This window comes from Budorcas taxicolor, chromosome 1 (assembly GCF_023091745.1).
Source record: "Budorcas taxicolor isolate Tak-1 chromosome 1, Takin1.1, whole genome shotgun sequence".
Lineage (NCBI taxonomy): Eukaryota > Metazoa > Chordata > Mammalia > Artiodactyla > Bovidae > Budorcas > Budorcas taxicolor.
Genome location: NC_068910.1, coordinates 180,252,000 through 180,262,275, shown reverse-complemented (window position 1 = coordinate 180,262,275; position 10,276 = coordinate 180,252,000). Strand labels below are relative to the sequence as shown.

Below are 10,276 nucleotides of genomic sequence, written 5' to 3'. Positions count from 1 at the left end.
CTAGATTAAAAGAAAATACAAAATGAGAATAGACATTTAAGCATATGGAGGAAAAGACTAATATGAATGTATCTTTCTAATCTGAGGACAAAATGAGGACATATATTTACAAATAAAATTAAAGAGAATTCACTACCCAGCCTACTGTCACTTTGGATTTTTAAAGAGGATGATTTCAGGCAGAAGAACATTAACCCCAGATGGAGGACCAGAAAGACAGGAAAGGGCTCTCACAGTATGGTCCACAATGTTAGCTAACACTTGCTGTACTCTCTCTCAGAGGGAAACAGTGGACCACAAGAGACAGCTCTATCTGCCTCTATTCCCAACAAACTCATGTTCAGGTTTCCTCACACACCAAAAAAAAAAAAAAAAGCTAGGAAATTTTTATTAATCCTTTCTTTAAAAAAGTTAACGTAAAGCTATGGCAAAAATGAACCTGAACTTTACTAACACAGCTGGAACAATCTGCAGTGGCGGCATCATCTGTGGGAAAAGAGATTTAATGTAGTTGATTTTCTGTGGTTGTTAGTGGGTCACTAGTCTCATGGTTATGAAAGCTGCACATTTTTTGGAGGAAAACCAAGAAACTACTGAAAGTTTGCTTCTCCATGCAGCAACCCAACACAAACCAAGCATCTGGGGATCTTTTCACCATACCAAAATCAGAGTGGGTCATATTTTTGAGGACTGTGCAATATTCAATCACGTAACAGAAACTTATAAGCAGGAAGCTAATGTACTCAGTGAGAGTAGTATGTTTGCCTCTAAGGGACCGTTTCATTTTGAAGACATATGGTACCATCCTCTGGCTGAAAGCACTGATTCCCTTGTTGAGATTTGCTAGGGATTACAGTGGATTTGGCTTAATTTAAAGCTTCTTTTATTCTCATAAGAATTTCATGAAGTTGTCTCACCAAGGGTATACCCCACAGGAATTTCCAGGGAAAAATAGACTTTCTTAATGCAGTTTTCCCAAATGGAACAGCGTATTGTATGGGACACATGAATTCTGACTGTTGGTACTTTGTATACTTTGGATTTCCCAGAGAGTTGGGTAATCAATCAGCCAGATCAAACCCTGGAAGTTCTGATGAGTGAGCTTGACCCAGCAGTCAATTTAAAGAAGAAAATCATACAGTTATCTTAATAAGTGTGAACTGTTTACAGATAATACTCAGCATCTATAAATATGAAACAAATAAGAAATGGTGAATAGAAGAGAATTTCCTAACTTTGAAAAAAAGTATGTAAACAAAAACACTTAGAAGAAACATCATTCTTATTGGGTAGTTACTAAAAGTTTTCTCTTGAAAATTGGATGCACACTACTGCTACCAAATTGTACCTGAAGTCCTGGTCAGTACTCTGAATGATGAGTGAGCAATACTATTTTTCAGTGTGATAATCAGTTTGCCTTCTCTTAAATAGGCCAGTACTTCAGGCATATCCAAGACAAAGTTGGTAGTGTTTGTAAAAACCTTTTGAAAGTCTGAAAGTTTTAATTTATCCAAACACTACTGTGCAACAAAAAAGAAAAAAACATGGGTTACTAGATACATATCTTATGGCAGGTAGAATAATCATTTTGTCTCAATGTGCTCAGAAGCACATTGCAGGAAAATTAGCCTAGAAGAAAATGATAAAAATTTACTGTTCCTGGAAAGATAAGGACTAGACCTAGAAAAGATAGAGCAGTACTGAAAAAAACTTAAAAATTAAAGTTTCACATTGCTTATATTCTTCCAAGATCAAATATCTCTTCAGTATGAGAGCTGTCTCCTCCCCATCACAATGTTTGATGACATACTTAGGTATTTAAAATAGTCTTAATGATGAAAAAGAGGATTAAACACCTGCAGGTTACATAAATATGCAATTCATATTATAATAAAAGATCCTTTAACAAGGTTTATGAGGAGAGTACTGATTATTTTTGTTTTGAAAATTTAAATTTATATTTAGTTTATGGACATCTACTACTAAAATTTACTTGATATTAATATTTTTATTCTTTTACCAACTATGCAAATTATGTTATATATTTAAGGATTTTTAAATTTAAGAATGCCTTTTCTGCATTGTGTTTTATTTCCCATTAAAATGACTTATACAATCAACATATCCTAATATTGTTCGGCTCTTAGAAGATCCAGATGTCAAGATCAAGCTCAAGGTTTGATCTTTAATATATCCTGTTCTTCAGAATTTTCATTTCGATTTACCATCATATTGAGAAAATGCGCATTAACCAGTTCTGTCAAAATCATTCATTGTCAGATTCTGGAGTGAATATATTACTACTACAGATAGATCAGTTAAGAAAACAATGCTTTCCAAACAACTCATTCCTCTGGAATCAAGCCATCTGTTCAAATTTGTTAGTTGGAGTTCTTTGCTCCCTGAGACGTTTAGGAAAGGTCACATTTACAAGACTCCTACTCATGTTAGTTCAGAGCTGGCTAAAAAATATCCAGGGATTCTAGATGTGACACTTCACCTTTGCTAGCTGATAACCACAAGTTGTGTGGTTTACCTCTGACTTATGTCATCACTTGTTAAAATGATGTCTTAAGAGATTATGGCCTCATGTATGTTACTTGACTTCAGAACTGCAGTCAATCAGTATATTAATTGGCTACGTGAAAACCTGTAGTAAAAATCTGATCAATATAGAAAAATGTAAACCCTAGTGTTGTAGGAAAAGCCTGCAAAGAATTCACAGTAAGAATGTGTGTTTTATAGATCAGTCTTCCTAAATCCACATGCATGTAATTGTTGTTCTTGTCAATGACTGTTTTTTATACATTAGTCTCAGAGTGGATTCACTCACTTTTGTTTCTCAGAATATATTATTTTATTTTTCTGTTATTATTTTTTTTTAGGCCATGTCAAATGCCATGGGGGATTTAGTTCCCTTAGTCCCAACCAGAGATCAAACACTCATCCCCTGCACTGGAAGTGTGGAGTGTTATCCACTGGACTGCCAGGGAAGTGAAGTGAAGTTGTTCAGTCATGTCCAACTCTTTGCAACCCCATGGACTATAGCCTACAAGTCTCCTCTGTCCATGGAATTTTCCAGGCAAGAATACTGGAGTGGGTTGCCATTTCCTTCTCCAGTCTGCTATTTTTATCATTTTAAAAAGTCTAGGTTTCCTACATTCCTTTCATTTTCCTTGCTTGATAAATGTTATTTCAGCTAGAAGAAATATGTGCTTGTTTATTACAAAGGATTTACTCAGCATGATTTCAGGTCCTTGGAGAAGACCCATTTATTGCTAGCATGAATGAAGTTGTTGCTACTGTTGCTGTTTAGTCACTAAGTCATGTCTGACCTTGAGACCCCATGGATGGTAGCCTGCCAGACTCCTCTGACGATGGGATTTCCAAGGCAAAACGTGCTGGAGTGGGTTGCCATTTCCTTCTCCAGAGGATCATCCTGACCCAGGAATCGAACCTCCATCTCCTGCATTGTCAGGCAGATTCTTTACCCTGAGCAACCAGGGAAGCCCAAACACTGTCATTGGACTTCCCTTTGCTGGTGGTCAAGTGGTTAAGAATCTGCCTGCCAATGCAGGGAACACGAGTTAGGCCCCTGGTCCTGGATGATTCCACATGCTGCCAAGAAACTAAGCTTGTGCACTAAAACTATTGAGCCAAAACAGCAAAGTTAGCTGAGGATGTTTATATAAAACAAGCAAAATCATTGCTAAATAAATGAATGGATATGAATTTGACAAGAACAGTAGTCCAGAAGCATAATTTATGTATTATTATTATGTATATTCTCTAAAATTTTTGCCTAAGCCTAGTCATTCAGTCGTGTCTGACTCTTTGTGACCCCCATGGACTGCCACATGCCAGGCTTCCCTGTCAATCACCAACTCCCGGAGCTTACTCAGACTCATGTCCATGGAGCTGGTGATGCCATTCAACCATCTCATCCTCTGTCATCCCCTTCTTCTCTTGCCTTCACTCTTTCCAAGCATCAGGGTCTTTTCCAATGAGTCAGTTCTTTGCATCAGGTGGCCAAAGTATTGGAGCTTCAGCATCGGTCCTTCCAATGAATATTCAGGACTCATTTCCTTTAGATTTCACTGACTGGATCTCCTTGCAGTCCAAGGAACTCTCAAGCGTCTTCTCCAACACCACAGTTCAAAAGCATTAATTCCTCAGCACTCAGCTTTCTTTATAGTCCAAATCTCACATCCATTACTACTAGAAAAACCATAGCTTTGACTAGATGGACCTTTGTTGACAAAGTATGTCTCTGTTTTTTCATTTGCTGTCTAGGTTGGTCATAACTTTTCTTCCAAGGAGCAAGTGTCTTTTAATTTCATGGCTGCAGTTACCATCTGCAGTGATTTGGGGGTCCAAAAAAAATAAAGCCTGTCACTATTTCCATTGTTTCTCCATCTATTTGCCATGAAGTGATGGGACCAGATGCCATGATCTTAGTTTTCTGAATGTTGAGTTTTAAGCCAACATTTTCACTCTCTTCTTTCACTTTCATTAAGAGGCTCTTTAGTTCTTCACTTTCTGCCATGAGGATAGTGTCATCTGAATATCTGAGGTTATTGATATTTCTCTTGGCAATCTTGATTCCAGCTTGTGCTTCATCCGGCCTGGCATTGCACATGATGTACTCTCATGTAAGTTAGATGAGCAAAGTGACCATATACAGCTTGACATACTCCTTCCCTGATTTGAAACCAGTCTGTTGTTCCATGTTCATGTCCATGTTGCTTCTTGACCTACATACAGATTTCTCAGGAGGCATGTAAGGTGGTCTGGAATTCCCACCTCTTGAAGAATTTTCCACAGTTTTTTGTGGTCCACACAGTCAAAGGCTTTGGTGTACTCAATAAACAGAAGTATATGTTTTTCTGGAACTCTCTTGCTTCATCTATGATCCAACAAATGTTTGCAATTTGATCTCTGGTTTCTCTGCCTTTTCTAAATACAGCTTGGACATCTGGAAGTTCTTGGTTCATGTACTGTCGAAGCCTGGTTTGGAGGATTTTGAGCATTACTTTGCTAGCATGTGAGATGAGGGTAATTGTGTTGTAGTTTGAACATTCTAACAGAAGCAGAAGATATTAAGAACAGGTGTCAAGAATACACAGAAGAACTACACAAAAAGATCATGACCCAGATAATCACAATGATATGATAACTCACCTAGGCCAGACATCCTGGAATGCGAAGACAAGTGGACCTTAGGAAGCATCTCTACGAACAAAGCTAGTGGAGGTGATGGAATTCCGGTTGATCTATTTCAAATCCTGAAAGATCATGCTGTGAAAATGCTGCACTCAATATGCCAGCAAATTTGGAACACTCAGCACTGGCCACAGGACTGGGAAAGGTCAATTTTCATTCCAGTCGCAAAGAAAGGCAATGCCAAAGAATGCTCAAACTACCACACAATTGCACTCATCTCGCATGCTAGTAAAGTAATGCTCAAAATTATCCAAGCCAGGCTCCAACAGTACATGAACCATGAAATTCTAGATGTTAAAAAACTGGTTTTAGAAAAGGCAGAGGAACAAGAGATAAAATTGTGAACATTCAATGGATCATTGAAAAATTAAAAGAGTTCCAGAAAAGCATCTATTTCTGCTTTATTGACTATGCAAAAGCCTTTGACTGTGTGGATCACAACAAATTGTAGAAAATTCTGAAAGAGATGGGAATACCAGACCACCTGACCTGCCTCTTGAGAAATCTGTATGCAGCTCAGGAAGCAACAGTTAGAACTGGACGTGGAACAACATACTGGTTCCAAATAGGAAAAGGAGTACATCAAGCTGTATATTGTCACCCTGCTTATTTAACTTCTATGCAGAGTACATCATGAGAAACACTGGGCTGGATGAAGAACAAGCTGGAATCAAGATTGCTGGGAGAAATATCAATAACCTCAGATATGCAGATGACACCACCCATATGGCATAGAGCAAAGAATAACTAAAAAGCCTCTTGATGAAAGTGAAAGAGGAGAGTGAAAATGTTGGCTTAAAACTCAACACTCAGAAAACTAAGATCATGGTATCCAGTCCCATCACTTCATGGCAAATAGATGGGGAAACAGTGGAAAGAGAAAGAGACTTTATTTTGGGGGGGCTCCAAAATCACTGCAGATGGTAACTGCAGCCATGAAATTAAAAGACACTTACTCCTTGTAAGAAAAGTTATGACAAACCTAGATAGCATATTAGAAAGCAGAGACATTACTTTGCCAACAAAAGTCTGTCTAGTCAAGGCTATGGTTTTTCCAGTAGTCATGTATGCATGTGATAGCTGGACTATAAAGAAAGCTGAGTGCCAAAGAATTGATACTTTTCAACTGTGGTTTGGAGAAGACCCTTGAGAGTTCCTTGGACTGTGAGTAGATCAAGTCCATTCTAAAGGAAATGAGTCCTGAATATTCACTGGAAGAACTGATGCTGAAGCTGAAACTCCAATACTTTGGCCACCTGATGCAACAAACTGACTCATTTGAAAAGACCCTGATGCTGGGAAAGATTGAAGGTGGGAGAGAAGGGGACAACAGAGGATGAGATGGTTGGATGGCATCACTGACTCAATGGACATGAGTTTGAGTGAACTCTAGGAGCTGGTGATAGACAGGGAAGCTTGACATGCTGCAGTCCATGGGGTGGCAAAGAGTTGGTCACGACTGAGTGACTGAACTGAACTGAACTGATTTCATATTCCCTGCTTCCATGGTGGCTCAGATGGTAAAGAGTCTGCCTGCATTGCAGGAGAATGGGGTTCGTTCCCTGTGTTGGAAAGATCCTCTGGAGAAGGAAATAGCAACACACTCCAGTATTCTTGCCTGGAAAATCCCGTGGACAGAGGAGCCTGGCAAGTTACCATCCATGGGGTCGCAACGTGTCAGACAAGACTGAGCAACTTCACTTTCTTCTTTTCTTCTTATTTCATATTTAAGGCTGTTACAAATTGCAATACTTTATTTGTAATTTTCATTTTCTTATTATTGATATCAGGAATATAGAAGCACATTGCTTTTATATAGAGGTCTTATATCTCAATACCTTGCTTTAATTTTCTTAGTAGTTCTAAAACTTCTCAATGAAATATGACTTTCTATGTAGATAATCCTGCCATCTGTGAATAACTATCCTTAAAAATCTGCTTAATTTTTATGCATCTTTCTTATCTTATTGCACTGCCTAGGACCTCCAGTATAATGTTAGGGAAAGAAAGAGTGGCAAGAAAGGATTTTTTTTGTTTTTTTCGTGTTCAGATTTTAATTATTTGATATCGTCTACTATTTAAGTGTTTGATATTAGGTCTGTACTTCGAAGTTGCTTTTTACCAGTGTGTATATTCTCATCTCCTTCAGGTTTTTAAGTTTCACTGGGACAAGAAAATAATTGCTGAATTTTGTCTAATATGGATGCTACATAAATTGATATGATTGTAAGCTTTATCCCCCCTTTATTCAGTTTATCTGGTTGTTTAATCTGCAAGGTTAATTTTTGTACTCCAGAGATGAAGTCCATAATGGCATACAATACTTTATTGCCTTTTTTACTTTTTATTACTTTTTCTTTCTTCCTTTTTAATAACAGATATTTATTCCAATTAGAGACTCTTAATTGTGCTCCATACACATCAGGGTACATGACAGTTAGCAAATAACTTTGTAAATAAAACCCCTCATTTTCATCAACTGCCATCATGACTCCTCTGCTCTCTGCTGAAGAGAAGGAGAAAGCATCAATGCAAAGTTCTGTCAGGTGGGGTAGAAATGCACAACAAAGAACACAGCACAAAGTCCTTTCATGTGTGAATTCCCCCCCCACCCCCCGCCAGCCCACAAGACCAACACTGTATCATTTGTTTCAATCTGTTACCAAGCCTATTATTTTGATAAAGGTCTTTGAGAACCTTTGTTTGCAGGGCAGGAATAGAGATTCAGACATAGAGAATGCACACGTGGACACAGAGGGAGGAAGGGAAGGGTGAGACAAATTGGGAGCATAGGCCTGACATTTATGGGAACCTCCTGTATAGCACAAGGAACGTAGCTTGGGGCTCTGTAGTGACCTAGAGGGGTCAGATGGGGTGGGTGGTAGGGAAACACAAGAGGGAGAGGATATATGTATACGTATAGATGATTCACTTAGTTGTAAAATGAATCTTAGTTGTAAAACTTAGTTGTAAAAAATAAAATGTTGTAAAGCAATTATACTCCAGTTTTCAAAAGGTAATGATTTGGAAAATGTGAACATGTAGCAACAAAGTATAGCTGTTGGGCCAGAAACTAGTAACACTTTAGAAAATAGATCAGCCATATAGGAGGGATATAGAACGTGATAACATGCCTCCCAGAACACGATAACCCTGTCTGAAACACATTTCTAAGTTGTTTTTTTTTAAAAATATGTGTGTATTTATTTGATGGCACCAGGGTTAAGGTACAGCATATGGACTCTAGTTCTCTGACTAGATTGAACCTGGGTGCCCAGTATTGGGAGCGCAGAGTCTTAGACAATGGACCCCAGGAAAGTTCCTCCTAAATTGTTTTTACAGACACCAGACTCCCACACTAGGAAACTGTTAACCACAAGTACATAAACCTCAGACTGGTTGGTACCACAAGGTTGATGATGTTGATCCAAGTATCTCTCTCAGCCAGCAACCAATCAGAAAAAAGATTCAAAGTCTTATCAGGCACCCTGCAACCCACACCATTAATGTTGCCTTTAAAAACCCTTCCCTGAAAGTCATTGGGGATTTCAGGTATTTTGAGTATTGACTGCTCATTCTCCTTGCTTCAGTTCAGTTCAGTCACTCAGTCATGTTTCACTCTTTGTGACCCCAGGGACTGCAGCACACCAGGCCTCCCTGTCCATCACCAACTCCTGGAACTTCCACATACTCATGTCCATTGATTCAGTGATGACATCCAACAGTCTCATCCTCTGTCATCCCCTTCTCCTCCCACCTTCAATCTTTCCCAGCATCAGGGTCTTTTCAAATGAGTCAGTTCTTCACATCAGGTGACCAGAGTATTGGAGTTTCAGCTTTAACATCAGTCCTTCCAATGAACATTTAGGGCTGATTTCCTTTAGGATAGACTGGTTGGATCTCCTTGCAGTCCAAGGGACTCTCAAGGGTCTTCTTCAACATCACAGTTCAAAAGCATCAATTCTTTGGCGCTCAGCTTTCTTTATAGTCCAACTCTCACATCCTTACATGACTACCGGAAAAATCATAGGCTTGACTAGATGGACCTTTGTTGGTAAAGTAATGTCTCTGCTTTTGAATATGCTATCTAGGTCGGTCATAACTTTTCTTCCAAGGAACAAGCGTCTTTTCGGCAAATCATTCAATATCACAGTAATCCAAGTCTATGCCCCAGCCAGTAATGCTGAAGAAGCAGAAATTGTATGGTTCTATGAAGACCTATAAGACCTTCTAGAACTAATACCCCAAAAAAATGTCCTTTTCACTACAGGGGACTGGAATGCAAAAGTAGGAAGTCAAGAAACACCTGGAGTAACAACCAAATCTGGCCTTTGAGTACAGAATGAAGCAGGGCAAAGGCTAATAGAGTTTTTCCAAGAGAACTCACTGGTCATAGCAAACACCCTCTTCCAACAATAGAAGAGAAGACTCTACACATGGACTTCATCAGAGGATCAACACCGAAACCAGATTGATTATATTCTTTGCAGCCAAAGATGGAGAAGCTCTATACAGTCAACTAAAACAATACCGGGAGCTGACTGTGGCTCAGATCATGAACTCCTTATTGTAAAATTCAGACTTAATTGAAGAAAGTAGGGAAAACCACTAGACCATTCAGATATGACCTAAATTAAATCCCTTACGATTATACAGTAGAAGTGAGAAATAGATTCAAGGGACTAGATCTGATAGACAGAGTGCCTGATGAACTATGGATGGAGGTTTGTGACATTGTACAGGAGACAGGGATCAAGACTATCTCCAAGAAAAAGAAATGCAAAAAAGCAAAATGGATCTCTGAGGAAGCCTTACAAATAGCTTTGAAAAGAAGAGAAGTGAAAAGCAAAGAAGAAAAGGAAAGATATACCCATTTGAATGCAGAGTTCCAAAGAATAGCAAGAAGAGATAAGAAAGTCTTCCTCAGTGATCAGGGCAAAGAAATAGAGGAAAACAATAGAATGAGAAAGAGTAGAGATCTCCTTGCTTGGCACCACGCAGTAAGTGCTGTACTTTCCTTTACCACAATCCAGGGTCAGTTGATTGACTTTGC

The 10,276-nt window shown here is 38.8% G+C and overlaps 1 pseudogene; it reads left to right on the top strand.

Annotated features, from left to right (window-relative positions):
• The first annotated feature begins 553 nt into the window (after positions 1–553).
• Positions 554–1,150, top strand: LOC128053050 (S-adenosylmethionine decarboxylase proenzyme-like; annotated as a pseudogene).
• The last annotated feature ends 9,126 nt before the right edge of the window (positions 1,151–10,276 follow it).